This window comes from Pseudophryne corroboree, chromosome 9 (assembly GCF_028390025.1).
Source record: "Pseudophryne corroboree isolate aPseCor3 chromosome 9, aPseCor3.hap2, whole genome shotgun sequence".
In the NCBI taxonomy this organism is placed as follows: domain Eukaryota; kingdom Metazoa; phylum Chordata; class Amphibia; order Anura; family Myobatrachidae; genus Pseudophryne; species Pseudophryne corroboree.
Genome location: NC_086452.1, coordinates 38318714 through 38345658, shown reverse-complemented (window position 1 = coordinate 38345658; position 26945 = coordinate 38318714). Strand labels below are relative to the sequence as shown.

At 46.5% G+C, this 26945-nt stretch overlaps 1 long non-coding RNA gene across 1 annotated transcript in view; it reads right to left on the bottom strand.

Moving 5' to 3' along the window:
* LOC134956652 (uncharacterized) overlaps window positions 1-7887 on the bottom strand; it is an 86825-nt gene extending 78938 nt beyond the window's left edge. The window contains exon 1 of the long non-coding RNA XR_010186058.1: window positions 7755-7887. This is a non-coding gene — a long non-coding RNA (uncharacterized LOC134956652). The remainder of the gene's footprint in view (window positions 1-7754) is intronic.
* Window positions 7888-26945: the final 19058 nt, after the last annotated feature.

Here is a 26945-nt window from a genome sequence, read left to right as displayed (position 1 = left end):
GTTAAATCCATCGCCCAGCACCGATCCTCTTTGTACCCGTACGACGCACCTGCGCATTGTGGTGCATACGCATGCGCAGTAGAGACCTAATCGCTGCGCTGCGAAAAATGTCAGCGAGCGATCAACTCGGAATGACCCCCTCCCCCCAGTCTCCTAGAAAGGGCTGTGAGACTCCCGAATCTGAAGTGTTGCTCCCAGCCACCCAGTCCTGCAGCGGGTCCACCCGGTGTCACCCACTTCCCAAGTAAAGTCGGCAGGTCGGCCAGCTGCCCCCTCCCTTGCAGACATTCTGTGCGCTGAACCGATACTCAGTCCCTAGAAACTAGCGACATCAGCAAGACCTGAGGTACTTAGCGCCTCACGCCTCAGTCATGTAACTAGTTCTTAGTAAATTAATGGGCTGCATTTTCTCTAACAATATTTCCGTTTAGAGCGGGTATTAAAAGTCAGTAACATTATTGCGCTAATTCTGGATAATAATTGCATCCAGTTGTCACAGTATCTATTCCAAGTGTCATTCGGATTGTAGGCCAGTGTAATTCAGTAGGTTATTGCATCTTATCACTAAGACAGTGATATGACATTTTAACAGAAGTCAGTCATGAATAAAGTATCACACGCCAAATATTACATCTTAATGTCGCAAGCAGTTCAGCGTGACATTAAGCCTCCATAAATACCAAGGCCAAATAAGACTCTGCGGCGAGGTTCTGCGACGGAAAAACGTATTCCGTAATAAAATGGGCTGGCATCACTAGATTCACCTGCTTCAAGGAGAACCCACCAAACTGGGGGATTTGGGGGGAAATAAGTAAGAGATGAGACCGTATTGTGACTGGAGGCGTGGCTTCACGGACAGTACAGGAAATTAGCAGGCAGTGCAGGTAAGATATACCCCAGTGTCTTGGAGCATCTCAATTGCTCCACGCAACAGATGCAAATATAAAAAAAAATTCTCCATTTCAATACTTACAAATATACGGTCGAGTCACATTATTATGACCGCCCCCCACATGTGACGTCGGCAACCCGTAGCCCATGAAGTAGGTCACGTGATGTGCGCTGGCTTGGTGGGTATATAAGGTGTGTGATAGGCCGTCTGCACACATATCACTCGTTGCTGTCATGGGTAAAAGCAATGATTTATCCGAGTTGCAAAAAGGGACGATTATCGGCTTTCGGGCCAAGGGTGGCGGTAATTCTGACACAGCGCAGTTTGGGAACTGTTTGCTTGCTGCTGCGGTGAAGGTGTATCGTGACTGGACAGATGGCACCATTGCGAATAAGTGGAAACTGCGGAGCACCACGTGCCATTGCTGTGAGAGGTGAACGTCGGCTACGACGACGGTGCGTGAGGGCCGACCGACGCGCTACAGTGGAACAGCTCAGCGTCACAATGACCCTGGGGGCTACCAGACGTGTGTCACTGTCTCCGTCAGCTCTCATTATTATCAGCACACACTTACATCAGTAATAAGCCCGGTGCATGAGATCTATCCGCATACACACAGCTCTGTCTGTGTGCGCAATTCTGTGTAGCTGGCGATTCCGTCTAACACCCAGTTACGCCCCTTTAGCTGCAAATACGATACAGCTGAGGGCCTGAGATAGAGACTTCCGGAACTTCTACATTCACATAAAACTCCAATGGTTTGCGCAGGAGTCTAACTGGGGCTGGGCAGAGGGTGTCACACGATGTCGCTCGCAGGGTCACAAAAGCTGTTGTATGATTGACATGCTGCTGGGGTTTGGGGCGGTGACGGGCAGCCTTCCAGGAAGCGTGGTGGTGTCTACCCCATTTACTTCCCTGTCTCCAGCAACATGAATTCCCTGATTCTGAGTAACCTACTCAGATGTTTAATGGGGTTGGGGCTGAAATGCCGACGTCCGGGTTGCCGGTGGTCAGAATACCGACCGCTGAATCTCGATGGTTAGAACCCCAACAGGGGCCGGTTAAATGTGCCAATCCTCCATCACTAACCCCCTAACCCTAACCGGTGGTGCCTAAACCAACCCCCCTTCCTGCAGCCTAAACCTACCACCCACCCCCTGCAGCCTAACCGTAACCCTCCCAGAGGGTTCTGAAACCTAGGCCCCGCCCCCTGCTGCAGCCTAAACCTAACTCTTTTAAATCCCGCCCCCTGCGGCTCACCTCTCCGACGGCCCGGCAGTTACTTGTTCCGGATCCTGGCTGTCGGAATGCCGGCGCTGGGATTGTGTTCTCATTAGGGGAGCAGTTTTTGGATTCTGGCGTCAGTATTTCGACTGCTGGGATCCCGACCGATGTGCACGCAGATGATTGGAATTGCCTGTGGATGCGCGCACACGCCTACAGGGCAAGCGCAGTCCCAGACACGCAGAACCTTCAGCTCTGCATTGGTTCTATTTTGCATTATTTAATCCTAACTGAAGCGATGTATTTGTTTAAAATGATTGAAAAAGGTGATTTCCACCAATTCAGACATGGGGGTATATTTACTAAGGTCCCGATTTAATTCGAGTTTGTATTTTTTAAGTGTGATCACGGGAATTTACTAAACACAAATCTCGGCAGTGTTGGGGCTATTCGTATTGTTTTTCCCGGCAGAGTTCACAAATACGAATTAATAGACCATCGGTCAAACACCGATCCACGCCACTAAAGGGGTTCCATATTTACAGATGGAACCCCTTTCCCCGAATGCAGGGACCCCCCGTGACTCATGTCACTGGAGATCCCAGCAGCCAATCAGGGAGCGCCATGTCATTGCGCTCTCCTGATTAGCTGTGCGCTACTAGCCTGTCAATCAGGAGTAGCGCACCGGCTAGAATGGAGGACCGCGCTCCTCCATTATAGCCTATGATGGGATCTTTGCGGTCTGCGGTTAACCGCAAAGTTAATTGGGGTCACTCTTGTGGGTTGCTGGTTGTCTAAATACTGGGGGACCCCAGTCAATTTTTCCCCGATATTTAAACAACCAGGACCGGCTCAAAGAGCCCGAGGCTGGTTGTACATAGGAGGGGGGACCCCACGCAATTTTTTAAAACACTTTTAACTCTTTTAATACTGTACACAATGAAGCCCTGCACAGATCTCACTGATCCGGCCGGCCTTCATTGTATTATGTCCGGCAGTGTTTTACTCATCACTCCCGTAAAACACTGCCCGACAATACGAATCACATCGACATCGGAAAATACGAAAAATCAAAACTTGGCAGCGTAGTAAATTCCCGAAAATTATTACAAAAAGTTGCAGAAAAATACGTCCGATAAAATTCGAGTTTAAACTCCCAACAATTCGTCAGAAACAGGAATCTTAGTAAATATACCCCATGGTGTTATATTTAGGCACCCTACAAACACAGGAACTCCACTCTCCACCCATCCCTGCTCATCTACACCTCTCTGCTAGCTCTGTGGTCGGACGCATAGTGCGGGGCATGACCAGGCAGCACTGTGGAACCTCCAACAGATGGTACTGTAGCTTATAAGAGATTTCCTGTTTTGGATGCCATACAAATGCATGAACAGTCCTGTCAGTGATCTCTGGGGGTGATTCAGACCTAGTCGCTGCTGTGCGTTTTCGCACAGTGGGCGATCAGGTCCTAACTGCGCATGTGTATGAACCGCAATGCACACGCGCGTCGGACAACAACAACGGGCAACGCCGGTCAGCGACGGGATGGTGCGAAAAATCCAAACGCACGGGCGTTCGCAAGGTGATTGACAGGAAGAGGCCATTTGTGGGTGGTAACTGACCATTTACAGGGAGTGTCCGGAAAAATGCAGGCATGCCCAAGCGTTTTCAGGGAGGGTGTGTGACGTCAGCTCCGGCCCCGATCAGCCTGTTCTCATCGCTCTGTAGCAGTAAGTCCTGGGCTGCGCACACACTGCACACAGTACATTTTTGCAGCTCTGTTTACACATGGGATCGCACACTTGCACAGCGAATTTACACTCCCCCTGGAGGCAGCGACTATCTGAATGCAGGACAGCAAACTTTGCAGCCCAGCAATCAGGTCTGAATCTGTCCCTCTGTGTATTAAAATCTGGAAAAAAAATTTGCAATAAACCTATTTCCCACTCCTCACCCACAGCTATTTTTCCCTTCATGCTGCAAGAAATCTTGTTGAATCTGCCTCCTCCTTTATTCTGCATAGGTTGACACTGGCACTAGGGATACCAGCAGAGCCGGCCTTAGGCATAGGCAAACTAGGCAAATGCCTAGGGCATTTGGTATGCTTAGGGGCACCAGCAGCTTCTGCTGATTAAAATGATATGCGGCATGCCTATATTTTCTGTGTGTGACTGCGGCTGTATCTGCATATGAAATGCTACGTTGTGTGTATTCCTGGAAATCACTGTAATGTAGCATTTCGTATGCAGATACAGCCATAGTCGCACACAGAATATAGGCATGCTGCATATCATTTTAATCAGCAGAAGCTGCTTGTTCATCCTAGCCACATAGCAATGCAAATAAGATGCATTTTCATAAACAAAAGGCGCCCGACATTAGCAGAGCTGCCTGCTGACTCATGCCAGGCATCTCCTGCAGAACTAGCGGCAGTGCTAGGGGGCACCAGCCAAAATCTTGCCTAGGGCATCATATTGGTTAGGGCCGGCTCTGGATACCAGTAAAGCAGGGTAAGGACGCAGGTAAACAGGTGTAAAACTAAAAGCACTTATCATAATTTATGGTTGCCCAACAGTATTTACCGAAGATTTCTAGCGGCGGTAAGGGGCTTGTCCTACGGGGAATGGGGCGTGTCACTGCGAGAAGGGGGCAGTAGTTTGGGTGCATGAGTAACGTCACCTCATTTGGCCCAGCTACCTGAGAGTTGGCACATTGGCCTGGCACAATAGAATAATCTGAATCTGGAATTCTCCTTCAAACCACCAATATACACAGAGGTGGCCTGGCGTGCAACCGATTTACTTCCAACTCTGCCTAGAGTCTTCTGACTTTCAGTAGCGCTAATCCAGTAACGACTTGTTCATGGCACTACGCAGCCCTCTGATAGCTGATGGGCTGGAACTCAGTGAATTGGTTATTTTTCCACCCTTGCCATCATCTTTCCCGCGACATTTTTTGGGGGGAACATGGCACAGTGCCAGAGCCTTTGCTATTAGCTGCGATGGCGTTATCTTTCCAAAGACATCACCTGAAAGATGGCGCCGCCATCAGATTACATATTGACCCAGCAGACCCTACGCCCGACACCATACTTGCATACTCCAGAAGCTTGATTGGCTCTCCCGGATGCCCGGAAGAGTGGACATGTCTCCCGGATTGCACCTACTTCTTGAGTGAAGTAGGCATTCGGGGTAGCCCATGATACAATTTGTACTGAATCAAGTCATCGTGCCCCCTCTAGTTCACAATATCAGTAATTGCAGCACTGTATAGCAGGTAGGAGGGGCATAATGACGCTAAGGTGTTGTCACAGCCCCTGCACCACCCACTTGTCAGTGCCACGCCCCCACAGAGGAGGCGGGCAGAAGTTGGCATCTATACCTTGCATTCATTATAGATACTCCACCAATGCAATATAAAGATGAATAACGCGCTATTAATTATTTATAAATAGACTTATCTGCCAAACTGACTACAATTCACAGTGTTTGATATTGTAAAACTGCAATCACCATCAGTGGCAAACGCAGGATTTGCATGGGGGGGTTTCCAGAACTGGGCGGAGCCAATCACGGGGGTGGGGACTGAGGTGACCCAGTATATGCTGGGTCCGTAAAACTAGGGTGTCTGTGTGTGTGTGTGTGTGTGTGTATATATATATATGTGTGTATATATATATATATATACTGTACATATATCTACACATATATATATATATATACATGTATATATATATATATATATATATATATATATACACATACATACACACACAGACATATACACATATACATAGCATATTAAACATGCATATATATATATATGTACAGTACACATATATATACACATGTATATATATATATATATCATGTGTGTGTGTTTATATGTATGTATGTATATACATGTGTATATATGTATGCACATGGATATATATGTACTATAATTAAAATAAAGTAAACTTTTATTGCACTTACAAGTGCCACCAGGAAGACAGCAGGCTGCAGAGGACGCTAGACAGCCATTAATAATACTCATGCAGCTATTAAAAAAATTATTATTATTTTTTTTTTTAGTGGAGGGGGGTTTCTGGGTGCTCGTAAACCCCCCCTGGGTGCGCCACTGACCATGACTGAATAAGTGACCTGATGTTAAATGCAGCTCAGTTATTCAACCCAGGACAATAAGTAGGAAAAGCAGAACCAGACTATTATCACACTGGGAAAATTACTCAAGTGGTATCAGGAAAAATTGGCAGGTAGCATTGCGCAGTAATGTGTATTTAGGTTTAAAGGTGACAGTATAAGTTCATGTAGCTTTGCAACATAAACATCAGCTATCACTCGGTATAATCACCTGTTACAGGGTGTTCTTTATATATATTGGTACATTAAAACACCTGAGACAGCATAGCGTAATCTAGCCATCCAACATGACTCGTTTTACAGCCACAAGATGCATTGCTCCTGATTTTCCCACTTACTGTTGCAGGAATGCAGGCTGAATTGTCAAGTTCATGGGGAGTTTCAGCCCGTGTTACTGTATTAGGAAAATAAGTGGGAAAACCAGAAGCATTCGGTACTGGGTGATAATGACTCGTCTTAAATCAGCATAGTAGTGTATATCAGCATAGTAGTGTATATCAGCATAGTAGTGTATATCAGCATAGTAGTGTATAAAGTTAATTTTGTTAATTAAATAGTAAGGGCCTAATTCAGACCTGTTCGCTCGCTAGGGTTTTTTCCAGTCCTGCGTTCGCATAGTCGCCACCCACAGGGGAGTGTATTTTCGCTTTGCAAGTGTGCGATCCCATGTGTAGCAGAGCCGTATGAACAGATCTTGTGCAGTCTCTGCGCAGCCCAGGACTTACTCAGCCGCTGCGATCACATCAGCCTGTCCAGAATTGACATCAGGAACCCTCCCTGCAAACGCTTGGACACGCCTGTGTTTTTCCAACCACTCCCTGAAAACGGTCAGTTGACACCCACAAACACCTTCTTCCTGTCAATCTCCTTGCGAACGCCCGTGCGAACGGATCCATCGCACAAACCCATCGCTGAGCGGTGATCCACTTTGTATCCGTGCAACGCGCCTGCGCATTGCAGTGCAGACGCATGTGCAGTCTAGACCTGAGTGCCCGCTGTATGAAAATGCAGCCTAGTGATCAGGTCTGAATTACCCCCTATGTTTATTTTATTACTATAATATTAAATAATTAAAATACTGGTAAATTAAGTATCATTTAAAACTGTTACAGACCAGGGGGTACATTTACTAAGATGGGAGTTCTATTTAAGATGGGATGTTGCCCATAGCAACCAATCACATTCCAGGTATCAGCCTCTAGAAGGTGCTAGATAAATGAGAAGTAGAATCTGATTGGTTGCTATGGGCAACATCCCATCTTAAATATATATCACACACACACACACACACACACACACACACACTAGATAGATAGATAGATAGATAGATAGATAGATAGATAGATAGATAGATAGATAGACAAGCCTAACAATGTATGAAGCATACAGAATAGTCAATTAAACCCAAATATACTGCTATCCACCAGGCAATTGTTATTGATGCAGCTAGCTTTTCCACGCACAAGTAGCACACAAGGGTGTAGAAGTCTTACTTTGTGAGCAGCCAGGAGCTCCACGCAGAAATCCATCACCTCCACTCTCTCAATACACTTCATGTATAGCCTCTAGGCTAGGACTTGCCCCATTCACAGAGAGAGCAGTGGGCTGAGTTTGGCTGCTGGGATGTTTATCCCAGCCATGCATGTGTGGTGTGGGGCATCTCCCGGGCCTTTGATGTCAGATCAGGATCGAGCGCTTTGAAATGTTACACTCTTTTTTTTTAAATCTTCCCGGAGAACAGAATGCAGTCTGCAAGGCCAGAAACCCTAGAAGATGGAGGAGAGGTCCTAGTGTGCGTTCCTTGGCATTCACACCAGTGACCCTCTTAGGGCTGGGGCAGCCTCACCCACTGCCATACCCGGCAGAATTGACATGACTGAGATTAACCCTACAAGGGCCCCAGATTGGAATATAGCTCTCCCAATGGTGCACAGTCCTTACTTCTCATTTACATACTGAAGTCTACCTCTCATTTACATACTGGAGTCTACCTCTCATTTACATACTAGAGTCTACCTCTCATTTACATACTAGAGTCTACCTCTCATTTACATACTGGAGCCTACCTCTCATTTACATACAGGAGCCTACCTCTCATTTACATACTGGAGTCTACCTCTCATTTACATACTGGAGTCTACCTCTCATTTACATACTAGAGTCTACCTCTCATTTACATACTGGAGTCTACCTCTCATTGACATACTGGAGGCTACCTCTCATTTACAAACTGGAGCATACCTCTCATTTACATACTGGAGCCTACCTCTCATTTACATACTGGAGTCTACCTCTCATTTACATACTAGAGTCTACCTCTCATTTACATACTGGAGCCTACCTCTCATTTACATACTGGAGCCTACCTCTCATTTACATACTGGAGCATACCTCTCATTTACATACTAGAGTCTACCTCTCATTTACATACTGGAGCCTACCTGTCATTTACATACTGGAGCCTACCTGTCATTTACATACTGGAGCCTTCCTCTCATTTACATACTGGAGCCTACCTCTCATTTACATACTGGAGCCTACCTCTCATTTACATACTGGAGTCTACCTCTCATTTACATACTAGAGTCTACCTCTCATTTACATACTGGAGCCTACCTGTCATTTACATACTGGAGCCTTCCTCTCATTTACATACTGGAGCCTACCTCTCATTTACATACTAGAGTCTACCTCTCATTTACATACTGGAGCCTACCTCTCCTTTACATACTGGAGCCTACCTCTCATTTACATACTGGAGCCTACCTCTCATTTACATACTGGAGCATACCTCTCATTTACATACTAGAGTCTACCTGTCATTTACATACTGGAGCCTACCTGTCATTTACATACTGGAGCCTACCTGTCATTTACATACTGGAGCCTTCCTCTCATTTACATACTGGAGCCTACCTCTCATTTACATACTGGAGCCTACCTCTCATTTACATACTGGAGTCTACCTCTCATTTACATACTAGAGTCTACCTCTCATTTACATACTGGAGCCTACCTGTCATTTACATACTGGAGCCTTCCTCTCATTTACATACTGGAGCCTACCTCTCATTTACATACTGGAGCGTACTTCTCATTTACATACTAGAGTCTACCTCTCATTTACATACTAGAGTCTATGGTGCTAGGTAGCAAACACAGCTGTGAAGATTCCTGGCTCATGTAGCATATGTGTAGGGGGGCAATATGAATGAAAGTGGTGGAATATTCCATTGTTATTCAACATGGGTGGGATGTAGGGCACCTCTGCAATAATCAACTGCCCCCCCCATGTTCTCTCCAGCAACTTTACTACTGTTCCTGACCTCTGCCCCCCCCCCTCCATCCCCCCACCTCCCAGTTCTCTCTGGTCCCTCCCTCAGGTTGCACTTATTGTATGGTTCTTCTTGGCTACTATTCTTTGCTACTCTGGCTCCCCTCCATTGATAACGTTGCAGTGTCATGACATCATGTGGGTGGCACTAGAAGGAACAAAGAATCGGCTACACAGGTCCAGGAGCTTCTTCAGGGACCTGTGCCGCAGTGGCAAGTAACATGCATGCGATACGAGCCATTAGACCTCTGTCTGGGCGGGGGAACAGGTCGCACTGTCATCAGTACAACTCCAGGTGATAACGCTTTGATGTTACAACTCCCAATAGTTCCCATTTTTTATTTTGTGACTAGGATCACATACACTGGGCAAAAGTTCCACACTGCAGGTTTATTTTCCACAGATTTTCCACAGGTAGGCAATTCACAACTGAACATAAGCCGTTACCAGCAAGTCACAGGCTACAGAATAGTTCACAGCAGTTCTTAGCATACAAAGTGTAAATTCTCTAGAGACTATCTATCCAGGACCCCTAACAGTAGCCACTCCCCTGGCCTATCACCTGGGCGACTAGTTCACCGTCAGGAGCCTTGCCTCTTGTGTCTGTAATCATTTTAACTGCAGGCTGACAGGTGTCTACAATCATGCTCGCTGAATCAGACTTGATCAAACTGAATACCTGGACTGGATTTCACACCCTGCTGTTCCACATCCATGGGAGCGATGTACTAAGCGGACAATGCGGTAAACCCCCGTTTACCACATTTTCCTACTGTACAAATGTTAGTAGATGACGCGCTCTGTACCTGTCTCCTACCATAGAAGCCTATGGGCGCATCCCCTAGTGTTTGTCCCCTTGTGCCAGAGTCTCTCGGAGGCAAAGCTTAGTATGTGTAATGCTCTGTTCCTCCATCTTAGAGTGGGTGAGTAAGCATGCAGAGCTGAAACCGGGAGCGGAGCTCAGTGAGAGAGACTTACAGCGTTTCCATGCATGTACCACGGCTCCGGAGCTATCACAAAGCCGGGCGCCGAACCTTCTATACAGCGGGAGTCAGACTGCACGGCTATATCAATAATACATCCAAGTCATCTGTGTGTTTACTGAATAAACCTGCATTACTGTTTAAGTTCATTAAGTGTGTGGACTGACGTCACTGCACCAGGCAATCTGCTATACTCGGCCAACAGCAAAGCCTGGCCGCCGGGTCAGCGCCACGAAGGGGTTCGCCAGCTTTTGCTGGTGATACCCCATAGAAGCCTATGGGCTTCTTTTTGCAGCACTGTGTGAGGGATCTGATCAGATCCCTCCCAGTAAGCCCTGCGACCGCCCCAGTCATTCTGCACATGCTCAGAATGACACAGGGGGCCGAAAGCAAGAAGTCAGATTGACGCCGGGGATCGCGAAGGACAGCTGTTATCAGAAGAGCTGTCCTTCGCAATGCTAAGCGCATATGTAAGTATATATGCTTCTTAGCATTGTGCCGATGGGTGGCGATGTCACATAGTACATCCCGCTCACCATTTTGGGATCCTAAAAAGGGTGTGGATTATCGGAAAATCAGAGATGGCTTCAGCAGAATGCAAGTTTGGCAGATGGAGTGAGGATTATTTTGTCCTGATTTATACTTTTTTTAATATGTTGCACGGTACAACATTAACAAAGTGATCCGGAAGTTGCCGGGAAAAGTGGTTGTAGTCAATGGTGACATTGCACGGTTGTCACCAATAAGTGCTGGGACTGGGAGTAGGCAGAACGCAAAGTTACCAAAGTGGACGTGTAGCGGGAGAGATTGGGATCCCTAGCTGCTATGTTTATGCACTATTACTAACATTTTAAAGTAATTTCAAGAAGACTTTGCAGCAGGCTATGATGGTCATTCTGAGTTGATCGCTAGCTGCATTCGTTCGCTGTGCAGCGATGAGGCAAAAAAAACAGCACTTCTGCGCATGCGGCGCAATGCGCACGCGCGTTGTACTATTACAACGAACAATGTCGTTTCACACAAGGTCTAGCAAAGTTTTTAATTCGCACTGCTGACCGCCGAGTGATTGATATGAAGGGGGCGTTTCTGGGTGTCAACTGACCGTTTTCAGGGAATGTTCGAAAAAACGCAGGCGTGAAAGGAAAAACGCAGGCATGGCCAGGCGAACGCAGGGCGTGTTTGTGACGTCAAAACAGGAACTGAACAGTCTGCAGTCATCGCAAGCACTGAGTAGGTATTGAGCTACTCTAAAGCTGCACAAAAAAACTTTGTAGCCGCTCTGCGATCCATTCGTTCGCACTTCTGCTAAGCTAAAATACACTCCCAGTGGGCGGCGGCATAGCGTTTGCATGGCTGCTAAAAACTGCTCGGAATGACCACCTGAGATCCCAAGCTGCTATGTTTATGCACTATTACTAACATTTTAAATTAATTTCAAGAAGACTTTGCAGCACTATATGCACATTGCATGCAGCACTATATAACCCTGAAATCACGCATGAAGCCAAGCTTATAGAACTACAATATAATGTACAGTTTATTTTTTAATATATTATAAAATGCATGCAAACAGATTAACTTATAATGCTGCTCCAAAATGCATTCACTATATAAAAATACAAATACACTGAACATTTGTTCAGTCCATAAATAACATAGGGGGTCAACCCGACCCTATCGCTCGTTGCTGTTTGTCGCAGCGCAGCGATCGGGTCGGAACTGCGCATGCGCCGGTGCCGCAGTTCACCAGCGCATGGCAGCTTTCGTTGCCTAGCGATCACGTCTGAGACAGAGGCGGTCGCTGGGCGGGAGGGAGCTGAATGGCGGCGTTAAGCCGCCGTTTAGGGGGAGCGGTCTGATAATGCTGATTATCTTTACAGGAATAAAAGCTATACCTTAAACACACCGTAAATACATTTTAAACCTTTAGCCGCTGCGGCCGCTATACTTAATTCACACTACGCACCTTTTATGCTATTACCGTAAAAGGGTTCCGTAGTGTACGGACTTTGCGTACACACGCCGCACTGACGGTACAAAGTACTCACAGCGCATACACACCTAGAGATGCACTTTAAACCTTCTACAGCAATGCTATGCAATAATAGTACACTTTAAACCTGACTAGGGCAATGAGGACACAACACCAATTGTGATTTTACCGCTGGGTTCCGACACCACAGTGGATTATTTCGGAAAGGGGGTTTACAATACAAATTATACACTACAATACAAAACAATATAACAGAATAATGGCTACAGTCAATGTACATACGTGAGTGGATTCGCTTGCACAACCCGGCCGGTCCCCGGTCATCTGATAGATAACTTTGTGAGTCTTGTGTGTGGCCAGGCTGCAGCAGGCTTTATTTATACAATTCTTCCAAAAGCAATGCAATGGATACTGTAATCCCTTTGTCCATTGGACACAGGGATGCACTTTTACAGTACAGGAGAGATCATAGGTTGATTTGAAAAGGTAGGCGATGTCTTTCTCAACTGCTCTGGTGGGTAGTCTCCTCTGGATTCCCGCCGCATACATAATGTACAGTAAATACAGTTTATATCTATATTCTGCTTCTGCACATAACTATCCGCAGGAACATGCGATCTTCCGCAGACCAACACCGGAATGTTACCCTTAAAATACCCTACAGCTGGATACCAAATATCACCTTATAACCTTAGTCTGTCCCCTCTTATCCTGTAAAGGTGAATCCCTTTGTTCTGCAACCATTTAAACAGCTATAACTTTCTGATGTGGTGCAAGGAGACTATGTGTACATTGTGCACTATTTGGATTAAATATGTAATGTGTTTTGATGGCTCTCCATGCGTACACAAACCCTGCCGTAAATACCCATACCACGCGCCGATGCGCAGGACCGCGGGAGCGACCATACGCAAATTGCGGATATGTGCACGCACGGCAGAACAAGTGCATGCGCAGAGGGCATGTGTGTGCAGTTTGTACGTGATGTGTGTTCTGCAATATTTTTCGACTTTGACAGTCCACCATTTGGCAGTCACCAATAACTGCCACTATCTAATCACTAAACAGAAAAATATCAATACAATATCTACAGACGATTGGATGGTCGGAGGAGAGTTGTAGGCGGGAAATGTATGACCTAGTGGGATAGTAAAAAGCATGTATGTATGAATCCATGTCTGAGGGGCATGTATCATCGTGCCGTATATGTTCTAGATAAGCTTCGAGGTATTTCGAAGTATACATTAAATCCTTCTCATCCCGTATTAAGGGTCTGTAAGTGGGCCAACAAACACTACCAAGCTCTTTTCGGCTTCTTGTTCCAACAAATGGGGTGCACTTTTAGTTGATGATACATGGAGGGGGAACGTATGTGAGTGCTAATATATGTGGATATCACCTGTCGACTATGTGTGTCATTAACTGAAGGTTGTAGAGATGAAGATAAGACACATATCTAAAATACATTCACATAACATTTTCATAAACATTCTTGGGTAGGGCTGATGTCTTTTCCGGATGGGTGTATCTGGGCAGAGGGGGAGACAAAGGAAAAACGGGTGAAAGAAACAGGCCATGGAATTCATTTGCAATCCTTATCATAACACTGTCTCTATGGATGGATCGTAAATTAAATCTGCTGCTATGACAATGCCCTCGCTCCTTAAACTCATCAAATTTGTGCCGTGCTTGCGCCGCGTCAGAATTCGAACACACCTAAATATCAAGCCAATAATTATGACGACTCCCAGGATACAAAGGAGAAACTTCCCTGCACTCATAATAACATTTTGAGCCCACTCTCCTAATCCTGAGAACCAATTTTGTGGGTTCAACCATGAGACCCAGCCGGTCAGCTCATTACACACAGCGGTCAGGGTAAGGTTGTGTCTCCTCCGGAACTCCCACTTCCACTGCAATATATCATCCATCTTTTGATCGATAATCTCTGTGGGGTTGTCAGTGCTGTTTGTAATATACGTACAGCACTTCACACCATATTGAGTTGCCAAAGCGACACAGTACCCACCCGTCACGGCTGTGATATAATTAAGGACCATCCTGTGCTGGATCAGTTCCGTCTTGTAAGCTTGTAACTCCCTTCTCGTATACCTGAAGGTGTCGTCATACATCTCAGTGATATTATCTATCAAGTTCGCTAGCGCATGGATATACCTATAATTTATAATTCCTCTGGCAGTACGGGTGATGTCTAATGCGAGAAGGAATTGAATCCCGGTGGATTCGTGGATCAAATCAGAGGCTACGTGCTCTGTCCTATCTATGAGGTGTCTCCTGACGATGTGTTCATAGTGAGTATGAGTGTAAGGAGCCTGAGCACTGCGGTGAACATCTTTCATCTTATCATGGGTTATGGTCATGACCTCTGGCAACACTCTTCCAATATAACACAATCCCTCTGAGCTCGGGGCAAGCCACTTGTACGCCTTCCTCCCACATATGAAATAGGCATCATCGGGGAGAACATAGGGGACAGAATATGACATTACCATATTACAAACTTTCCAAGTGAAAAACCCAATCCCTTGTTCTCCCATCTGCTCAGTACAAGTATCAGGCTGGATGATATGAGCACAGTACCCTGGTGATACTTCTCCAACCCACATGGTCTTGCTTCCTCGAGTATACCTATACCGAAAATACCTTCCACTGTTGGCTATTTGGCGTACAAGTTCAGAGTCTATGGGTATCCTATCAGTTCTGTGCGAAAAGGCCATTGTCTGGTTATTCCACGTCACTTCCCAATTTCCCGGTTTTCGGTAATTGGAAATATTGAAACATAATAAGGATCTATCTACATGATACTGGTGGAGCTTCAAACTAGGGGGCCTAGAAATATTGAATTTCTTGTCCACCAGTCTTCCACCCCGTAATTCGAGTACCTCATCTATTGCTAAAGGGTACGGTACTAATCCTGACTTGCTCTGACCTTGAGGTACTTGTGAGCACACCCAGCATTCTGTCTGATTTAAGACCTTACCCACTAGTGAGTGGTAATCACTCAATGGATGACGGTCCATGTTGATATTAAGGCTGGACTGACATCTCTGGATGCACCCATCCTCGACTATGTTCTCACAATTCCTACAAATGCAATTTTCCTCAGCCAATAACCCTTCACAGTGCCTCCGAGCTCCCTGACTACCAGATCGCTTTCTGATACTCGCCTTTGCTCGAGTGATGTGTTGCTCTTGAGATTCTTCAAATCCATCCTCGCCATCAGAACCCATTCCAGATCCTTTCTCGACCTCTCTGGGACCCTCACCGAAACAGACTGTCCTGGTCAACAACAGGATTAACAGGAAAACCCGGAACGCAGAATCTTGGGGTAAGTCCATCTTGTTAAGGGAAGAGAAGGGAAACAAGAAGGGGGAGAAAGAGAAGGAGAGAAGGAGGGTAGTGGGAGATGGAGAAAATAAAAAAAATAAAAACTGGTGCGACAACCGCCTCTGGTCTTGTTCTCTGCGCTCAGGTGACGTCTCAACAGTCCTGCCTCTCAGCTTTCCCGGAACAGACACTCCAGTGATACGATGTTCTCTACACTCTGCTCTTTGTCACGAGTTCTCACTGGGTCAGCGGCCTTTCTGTAGGGTACATAAATCTTGCATTTCAATGGGGTAAATTTACTAAAATTCGTATTTTTCCGAATGAGGTTAAAGTTCAAACACGAATGACATCGAAAGTGTAAAATTGCAACTTTTTGAATTTATTACGACTAATTTACTAAGCGGTCGTATTCTGCATTTTCGTATTTTCCGATGTCGATGTCATTCGTATTTTTTGGCAGTGTTTTACGGAGTGAATTGTAAAACACTGCCGACATTAACACAATGAATCTCGTCCGGATCTGTGAGATCCGTGCTGGACTTCATTGTGCACCTTTCGTAAAAAAAAGAACATTGTTAAAATTCTAAAAAAAAAATGCGTGGGGTCCCCCCCCTAAACAAAACCAGCCTCGGGCTCTTTGAGCCGGTCCTGGTTCACAAAATATGTGGAACAAAATGACCGGGGTTCCCCCATATTTCATAAACCAGCACTGGGCTCTGCGCCTGGTCCTGGTTCCAAAAATACGGGGGACAAAAAGCGTAGGGGTCCCACATATTTTTGAAACCAGCACCGGGCTCCACTAGCCAGGTACATAATGCCACAGCCGGGGGACACTTTTATATTGGTCACTGCGGCCCTGGCATTACATACCCAACTAGTCACCCCTGGCCGGGGTACCCTGGAGGAGTGGGAACCCCTTAAATCAAGGGGTCCCCCCCTCCAGCCACCCAAGGGCCAGGGGTGAAGCCCGAGGCTGTCCCCCCCATCCAAGGGCGGCGGATGGGGGGCTGATAGCCTTTTTGTAAAAATGTGAATATTGTTTTTAGTATCAGTACTACAAGTCCCAGCAAGCCTCCCCCGCAAGCTGGTACTTGGAGAACCACAAGTACCAGCATGCTGTGGAAAACCGGGCCCGCTGGTACCTGTAGTACTACTACTAAAAAATACCCCAATAAAAACAGGAGACACACACCTTGAAAGTATAAGTTTATTACATACATGCACACCTACATACATACATACTTACATATGTTCACACAAGGGTCGGTCCTCTTCTCCATGTAGAATCCATGGGGTACCTGTTGAAAAAATTATACTCACATAATCCAGTGTAGATCAGTCCTCTTCTATTCTTTGTATAATCCACGTACTTTGCAAAATAGAAAAATGGACACCCGACCACGCACTGTAAGGGGCCCCATGTTTTCACATGGGACCCCTTTCCCCGACTGCCAGGACCCCCCCTGACTCCTGTCTAAGGGGGTTCCTTCAGCCAATCAGGGAGCGCCACGTCGTGGCACCCTCCTGATTGGCTGTGTGCTCCTGTAGTGTATGTCAGGCAGAACACGGCAGTGATACAATGTAGCGCCTATGCGCTCCATTGTAACCAATGGTGGGAACTTGGCGGTCAGCGGTGAGGTTACTTTCGGTCAACCGCTGACCGCCATTGGTTCAATGTTCCCACCATTGGTTACAATGGAGCGCATAGGCGCTACATTGTATCACTGTCGTGTGCTGCCTGACATACACTACAGGAGCACACAGCCAATCAGGAGGGTGCCACGACGTGGTGCTCCCTGATTGGCTGAAGGAACCCCCTTAGACAGGAGTCAGGGGGGGGTCCTGGCAGCCGGGGAAAGGGGTCCCATGTGAAAACATGGGGCCCCTTTCAGTGCGTGGTCGGGTGTCCGTTTTTTTATTTTGCAAAGTACGTGGATTATACAAAGAACAGAAGAGGACCGATCTACACTGGATTATGTGAGTATAATTTTTTCAACAGGTACCCCATGGATTCTACCTGGAAAAGAGGACTGACCCTCGTGTGAACATAGGTAAGTATGTATGTATGTAGGTGTGCATGTATGTATTAAACTTTTACTTTCAAGGTGTGTGTCTCCTGTTTTTATTGGGGTATTTTTTTAGTAGTAGTACTACAGGTACCAGCGGGCCCGGTTTTCCACCGCATGCTGGTACTTGTGGTTCTCCAAGTACCAGCTTGCGGGGGAGGCTTGCTGGGACTTGTAGTACTGCTACTAAAAACAATATTCACATTTTTACAAAAAGGCTATCAGCCCCCCATCCGCCGCCCTTGGATGGGGGGGACAGCATCGGGCTTCACCCCTGGCCCTTGGGTGGCTGGAGGGGGGACCCCTTGATTTAAGGGGTTCCCACTCCTCCAGGGTACCCCGGCCAGGGGTGACTAGTTGGGTATGTAATGCCAGGGCCGCAGGGACCAATATAAAAGTGTCCCCCGGCTGTGGCATTATGTACCTGGCTAGTGGAGCCCGGTGCTGGTTTCAAAAATACGGGGGACCCCTACGCTTTTTGTCCCCCGTATTTTTGGAACCAGGACCAGGTGCAGAGCCCGGTGCTGGTTTATGAAATATGGGGGAACCCCGGTCATTTTGTTCCACATATTTTGTGAACCAGGACCGGCTCAAAGAGCCCGAGGCTGGTTTTGCTTAGGAGGGGGGACCCCACGCATTTTTTTTTCAAACAAATTTAACACTTTCCCACCCCTTCCCACTGATAAACATGCACGGATCTCATCGATCCGTGAATGCCTATCAGAACACGGTAAAAAAAAAGCAGGTCTGTTTTATTTTAGCATTTTTTTACGATTTGTATTTTTTCACGGCAGTGTTTGACTATTGCCGGCAGTGTTTGTGAATTACACTTTTTAGTAAATTACCGAGTTCTACCAAATAACAGGCGTATTTGACCGATGGTGTATTCATTCGTATGTTTTTTCTTTGAGTTCCAAAAAAATACGAATGCCCTCATCACTGCCGTGATTTGAGTTTAGTAAATTCCCGAGATGACACTTTGAAGAAAAAACACCATCTCGGTCAAAATCGGGAGCTTAGTAAATTTCCACCAATGTGTTTAACTGTTGTGTATTATCAGTTGTGTGAAGTAAACCATCTGTGGAAAGTGAAAAGAGAGAGGAAATAATAAAAAAAAGAAAATTTGTCGGATTTGCGTTCACCATCAGGCTGTCACACCATCATGTATATCGGTATCTATGCACAGTCTCCCTTCACCAGTATTCCCATTCTCCACCCTTTGTGCATGACCAGGCACACTGATACTGGTGTCCCTATGCTGGTGAGATATAATAAGAATTTACTTACCGATAATTCTATTTCTCGGAGTCCGTAGTGGATGCTGGGGTTCCTGAAAGGACCATGGGGAATAGCGGCTCCGCAGGAGACAGGGCACAAAAAAGTAAAGCTTTACTAGGTCAGGTGGTGTGCACTGGCTCCTCCCCCTATGACCCTCCTCCAGACTCCAGTTAGGTACTGTGCCCGGACGAGCATACACAATAAGGGAGGCATTTTGAATCCCGGGTAAGACTCATACCAGCCACACCAATCACACCGTACAACTTGTGATCTAAACCCAGTTAACAGTATGACAACAGAAAGGGCCTCTTAAAGATGGCTCCTTAACAATAACCCGAATTAGTTAACAATAACTATGTACAAGTATTGCAGATAATCCGCACTTGGGATGGGCGCCCAGCATCCACTACGGACTCCGAGAAATAGAATTATCGGTAAGTAAATTCTTATTTTCTCTATCGTCCTAAGTGGATGCTGGGGTTCCTGAAAGGACCATGGGGATTATACCAAAGCTCCCAAACGGGCGGGAGAGTGCGGATGACTCTGCAGCACCGAATGAGAGAACTCCAGGTCCTCCTTTGCCAGGGTATCAAATTTGTAAAATTTTACAAACGTGTTCTCCCCCGACCACGTAGCTGCTCGGCAGAGTTGTAATGCCGAGACCCCTCGGGCAGCCGCCCAAGATGAGCCCACCTTCCTTGTGGAGTGGGCTTTTACAGTTTTAGGCTGTGGCAGGCCTGCCACAGAATGTGCAAGTTGAATTGTGTTACAAATCCAACGAGCAATCGACTGCTTAGAAGCAGGTGCGCCCAACTTGTTGGGTGCATACAATATAAACAGCGAGTCAGATTTTCTGACTCCAGCCGTCCTTGCAATGTATATTTTTAAGGCTCTGACAACGTCCAACAACTTGGAGTCCTCCAAGTCGCTAGTGGCCGCAGGCACCACAATAGGTTGGTTCAGATGAAATGCTGATACCACTTTAGGGAGAAAATGCGGACGAGTCCGCAGTTCTGCCCTATCCGAATGGAAGATTAGATAAGGACTTTTATAAGATAAAGCCGCCAATTCAGATACTCTCCTGGCAGAGGCCAGGGCTAGTAACATAGTCACTTTCAATGTGAGATATTTCAAATCCACCTTTTTCAATGGTTCAAACCAATGGGATTTGAGGAAATCTAAAACTACATTTAGATCCCACGGTGCCACCGGAGGCACCACAGGAGGCTGTATATGCAGTACTCCCTTGACAAAAGTCTGGACCTCAGGGACAGAGGCCAATTCTTTTTGGAAGAATATTGACAGGGCCGAAATTTGAACCTTAATGGATCCCAATTTGAGACCCATAGATAATCCTGATTGCAGGAAATGTAGGAAACGACCCAGTTGGAATTCCTCCGTCGGAACCCTCCGATCCTCGCACCACGCTACATATTTTCGCCAAATGCGGTGATAATGTTTCACGGTGACTTCCTTCCGTGCCTTAATCAAGGTAGGAATGACTTCTTCTGGAATGCCTTTCCCTTTTAGGATCTGGCGTTCAACCGCCATGCCGTCAAACGCAGCCGCGGTAAGTCTTGAAAAAGACAGGGACCCTGCTGTAGCAGGTCCCTTCTCAGAGGTAGAGGCCACGGTTCGTCCGTGAGCATCTCTTGAAGTTCCGGATACCAAGTCCTTCTCGGCCAATCCGGAACCACTAGTATTGTTCTTACTCTTCTTTGCCGTATGATCTTCAATACCTTTGGTATGAGCGGCAGAGGAGGAAACACATACACTGACTGGTACACCCAAGGAGTTACCAGTGCGTCCACAGCTATTGCCTGTGGATCTCTTGACCTGGCGCAATATTTGTCCAGTTTCTTGTTGAGGCGAGACGCCATCATGTCTACAATTGGTCTTTCCCAACGGTCTATTAACATGTTGAAGACTTCTGGATGTAGACCCCACTCTCCCGGATGAAGATCGTGTCTGCTGAGGAAGTCTGCTTCCCAGTTGTCCACGCCCGGGATGAACACTGCTGACAGTGCTATCACGTGATTCTCCGCCCAGCGAAGAATCTTGGCAGCTTCTGCCATTGCACTCCTGCTTCTTGTGCCGCCCTGCCTGTTTACATGGGCGACCGCCGTGATGTTGTCCGACTGAATCAACACCGGCTTTCCTTGCAGGAGAAGTTCCGCCTGGCTTAGAGCATTGTAGATTGCTCTTAGTTCCAGAATGTTTATGTGAAGAGACTTTTCCAGACTCGTCCATACTCCCTGGAAGTTTCTTCCTTGTGTGACTGCTCCCCAGCCTCTCAGGCTGGCGTCCGTGGTCACCAGGATCCAATCCTGAATGCCGAATCTGCGGCCTTCTAATAGGTGAGCCTTCTGCAACCACCACAGAAGTGACACCCTTGTCTTTGGTGACAGGGTTATTCGCAGGTGCATCTGCAGATGCGACCCTGACCATTTGTCCAACAGATCCCTTTGGAATATTCTTGCATGGAATCTGCCGAATGGAATTGCTTCGTAAGAAGCCACCATTTTTCCCAGGACTCTTGTGCATTGATGTACTGACACTTTTCCTGGTTTTAGGAGGTTCCTGACCAGATCGGATAACTCCTTGGCTTTTTCCTCTGGAAGGAAAACCTTTTTCTGAACCGTGTCCAGAATCATTCCTAGGAACAGCAGACGAGTTGTCGGGATTAAATGGGATTTTGGAATATTCAGAATCCACCCGTGTTGTCTTAGCACCTCTTGAGATAGTGCTAAAGCTGTCTCCAGCTGTTCTCTGGACCTTGCCCTTATTAGGAGATCGTCCAAGTATGGGATAACTAATACGCCTTTTCTTCGAAGAAGAATCATCATCTCGGCCATTACCTTGGTAAAGACCCGAGGCGCCGTGGACAATCCGAACGGCAGCGTCTGAAACTGATAGTGACAGTTTTGAACAATGAACCTGATGTACCCCTGGTGTGCGGGGTAAATCGGAACGTGTAGATACGCATCCTTGATGTCCAAGGATACCATAAAGTCCCCTTCTTCCAGGTTCGCTATCACTGCTCTGAGTGACTCCATCTTGAACTTGAACTTTTTTATGTAGAGGTTCAAGGACTTCAGATTTAGAATAGGCCTTACCGAGCCATCCGGCTTCGGTACCACAAATAGAGTGGAATAATACCCCTTTCCTTGTTGTAATAGGGGTACTTTGACTATCACCTGCTGAGCGTACAGCTTGTGAATGGCTTCCAACACCCTCTCCCTTTCGGAAGAGACGGTTGGTAAGGCAGACTTCAGGAAACGATGAGGAGGATCCGTCTCTAATTCCAACCTGTACCCCTGAGATATTATCTGCAGGATCCAGGGGTCTACCTGCGAGTGAGCCCACTGCGCGCTGTAATTTTTGAGACGGCCCCCCACTGTCCCCGAGTCCGCTTGAGAGGCCCCAGCGTCATGCTGAGGTTTTTGCAGGAGCCGGGGAGGGCTTCTGTTCCTGGGAAGGAGCTGCCTGTTGGTGTCTCTTCCCTCTTCCTCTGCCTCGTGGCAGGTACGACAAGCCCTTTGCTCTCTTATTTTTGTAGGAGCGAAAAGGCTGCGGTTGAAAGGTCGGTGCCTTTCTCTGTTGGGGAGTGACTTGAGGTAAAAAAGTGGATTTCCCGGCAGTAGCCGTGGCCACCAAGTCTGATAGACCAACTCCAAATAACTCCTCCCCTTTATACGGCAAAACCTCCATGTGACGTTTTGAATCCGCATCGCCTGTCCACTGTCGTGTCCATAAGGCTCTTCTGGCTGAAATGGACATAGCACTCATCCGAGATGCCAGTGTGCAAATATCCCTCTGTGCATCACGCATATAGATAAATGCATCCTTTATTTGTTCTAACGACAGTAAAACATTGTCCCTATCTAGGGTATCAATATTTTCAATCAGGGATTCTGACCAAACTACTCCAGCACTGCACATCCAGGCAGTTGCTATAGCTGGTCGTAGTATAACACCTGCATGTGTGTATATATTCTTTTGAATAACTTCCATCTTTCTATCTGATGGATCCTTAAGTGCGGCCGTCTCAGGAGAGGGTAACGCCACTTGTTTGGATAAGCGTGTGAGCGCCTTGTCCACCTTAGGGGGTGTTTCCCAGCGCGCCCTAACCTCTGGCGGGAAAGGGTATAATGCCAATAACTTTTTTGAAATTATCAACTTTTTATCAGGAGCAACCCACGCTTCATCACACACGTCATTTAATTCTTCTGATTCAGGAAAAACTGTTTGTAGTTTTTTTTACACCATACATAATACCCTGTTTTACGGTATCTGTAGTATCAGCTAAATGTAACGTCTCCTTCATTGCCAAAATCATATAACGTGTGGCCCTACTGGAAAATACGTTTGAATTTCTACCGTCGTCACTGGAATCAGTGCCCGTGTCTGGGTCTGTGTCGACCGACTGAGGCAAAGGGCGTTTTACAGCCCCTGACGGTGTTTGAGGCGCCTGGACAGGCATTAATTGATTGTCCGGCCGCCTCATGTCCTCAACTGACTGTTTAAGGGAAGATAAACCATCACGTAATTCCACAAATAAAGGCATCCATTCTGGTGTCGACCCCCTGGGGGGTGACATCTGCATATTTGGCAATTGCTCCGCCTCCACACCAATATCGTCCTCATACATGTCGACACCACGTACCGACACACACCGCAAACTCACAGGGAATGCTCTAATGAAGACAGGACCCACTAGCCCTTTTGGGGAGACAGAGGGAGAGTCTGCCAGCACACACCACAAAGCGCTATATATACAAGGGATATCCTTATATTAAGTGCTCCCTTATAGCTGCTTTAATATATATATATATAGCCATTAATGTGCCCCCCCTCTCTGTTTTACCCTGTTTCTGTAGTGCAGTGCAGGGGAGAGACCTGGGAGCCGTTCTGACCAGCGGAGCTGTGACAGAAAATGGCGCCGTGTGCTGAGGAGATAGGCCCCGCCCCTTTTTCGGCGGGTTCTTCTCCCGCTATTTTTCCAGTCAGGCAGGGGTTAAATATCTCCATATAGCCCCTATGGGCTATATGTGAGGTATTTTTAGCCTTGTATAAGGTTTATATTTGCCTCTCAGAGCGCCCCCCCCCAGCGCTCTGCACCCTCAGTGACTGCCCAGTGAAGTGTGCTGAGAGGAAAATGGCGCACAGCTGCAGTGCTGTGCGCTACCTTATGAAGACTGAGGAGTCTTCAGCCGCCGGTTTCCGGACCTCTTCACGCTTCAGCATCTGCAAGGGGGTCGGCGGCGCGGCTCCGGGACCGGACTCCACGGCTGGGCCTGTGTTCGATCCCTCTGGAGCTAATGGTGTCCAGTAGCCAAGCAGCAAATCCACTCTGCATGCAGGTGAGTTTACTACTTTCCCCCTAAGTCCCACGTTGCAGTGATCCTGTTGCCAGCAGGACTCACTGTAAAGAAAAAAAAAACCTAAACTAAACTTTCTCTAAGCAGCTCTTTAGGAGAGCCACCTAGATTGCACCCTTCTCGTTCGGGCACAAAATCTAACTGGAGTCTGGAGGAGGGTCATAGGGGGAGGAGCCAGTGCACACCACCTGACCTAGTAAAGCTTTACTTTTTTGTGCCCTGTCTCCTGCGGAGCCGCTATTCCCCATGGTCCTTTCAGGAACCCCAGCATCCACTTAGGACGATAGAGAAACTGGGTTTGGGCAGGACTCTGAAAAGACCGAGTAGGCATGTGACGTTTGAACTGTAATCCTGTCGGTGAACGTAAGAGATGAAGAGGAAACTTTGAAGACAAATCACAGAGTTTAGTAACAGATAAGTTTGTAGAGGCAAAGAAGGTTTTACAAAGTTTGACATCTGGATTGGGCACTACGGGGAATGATTCCCTAATCGGTCTGTTCCCCTAAAAAAAATTCTATGTGTGTTATATCTCTACTGGGACTATCCCAGCCATCAATCCAGTGTCTTGTCCATTCTAAGTTCATAGGGAACCCGGTATCTTTGAGATAATTTCCTCTACCTGTGATGGACATGCATCTAAAACAGTGAAATGCAACATTAGTCTTCGTGGGTATCTAACATATTTTGTGCTTCCTGGGTGGGAGCACTCAATATGTTTACCATCTCTAACAAAACTCCTGTTAAGTTACTTAGAGGTTACTTCTGCTAGAGAGAGAAGCAGAAGTTTAGAGGCCTCCTCCTAACCCCAGTAAGTTCTGTCAAAAGGGTAAAGTTGCATTTATTCTGTTCTTCCCATTAACCGAATCTGTGTTTTTCTATACAGTATCGTGATTCCTTACTGTATATCCCTTGATCCCGTCTATGTGTTTAATAACGTGGCTTGTTTTCTCTGTCTAGGGGTCTATATTGGCTATGTGTTCTACTATACCTACAATCTCTGGCAAAATGCCCTTCCTTTTTACAACTGTAACATATTCTCGGTCTTTTCCAAACAGCAGGGGTCTAGGGTTTAGGCTGATGAGACTTTGGTGTAAGAGCCTGTATACTTTCAATCCTCAGCCTCTCCTCCTGTTGTTTTCTAGGCCTAACAATATTCTTGTGGTGTATAATTGCGCACTCTCTAAGGCAAGCTACTGTGACCCCTCTCCAATTAGGCAAAGATGTTTGTACTCTGTCCCTTACTGTCTTATCGAGTCCGTTCATTAGCACAGAGACAGCCACCTCCCTGTAATTCGTATCGTACCCTGTATCTGATACCCCAATGTATCTATCCATTATTTGCAGGGCCCGATGGAAATATTCAGATGTCATTTCATTTTCCCTCTGTTTTATGGAGAAAATTCTTCTCCACTTAACGTGAATGGGGAAACACAACTCTAGTTGTCTATTAATTAGTTCTAAGTTCTCCTGATTGTTTTCGTCAGTCATAAGACTATCCGACTCTAACCTACAATCAGTGATACATTTTTGGGTGTCAATATTAGGGGGTAGGCACGCTTTTAAAAATATCCGCCAGTGTTTGTTTGTCGGTTCATACGCATTACCCAGATCTCTGATGAATTTCTGACATCTGGCTAAATGCTTCAGAGGGTCGGGGAATTCTGAAATGATTGATCGCAGCTCATCTCTGGGCCACGGGCAATACATTGCATTATTCCTGGTGAGGACTACTCCCTGACTATCGGTTCCCCCATTGGTAGTTACTATTTCCAAGACAGGGTGTAATTCTACCGTTCCGTTCCTAATCTGTTTACTGTGTGGTGGTGTTGTTGTCTCTGTGCAATGAACTGTCTCACACTTACCGGTAGCTGTGACCTCACCAGTTCTTTCATTGGGGAATATTGTTACTGCACTACCTGGTTGGACAGGCCCAGCTTGATTGTCCTGCAAAGTGACGGCTTGGAGGAGAGCTGCGATTTGGCTGGATCCTTCATCTTCCTGTGACCTATAACCTGGAAAAGACTTCAAAACAGGATACATCTTGCAAAAATTAGGGTTAATACATTGTTTTTGCATACTACTATCATTTACGGATATACCATTGACTGTAGCCATCTCTTCCCCTTCGACCTGTGTCGACACTGGTGTGTTTGTGTTCTCATTCCCGCTAGGTTTTGAACCTGTTTTGCGAATTTGTTCTCTTTGCATATCCCCCTCCTGTTGCCATCATTTTAAACAATCATTATGTCTAATCCTTTGTTTTCTGGATTTTAGAAGACATATTTTACTGCTTACATTCTG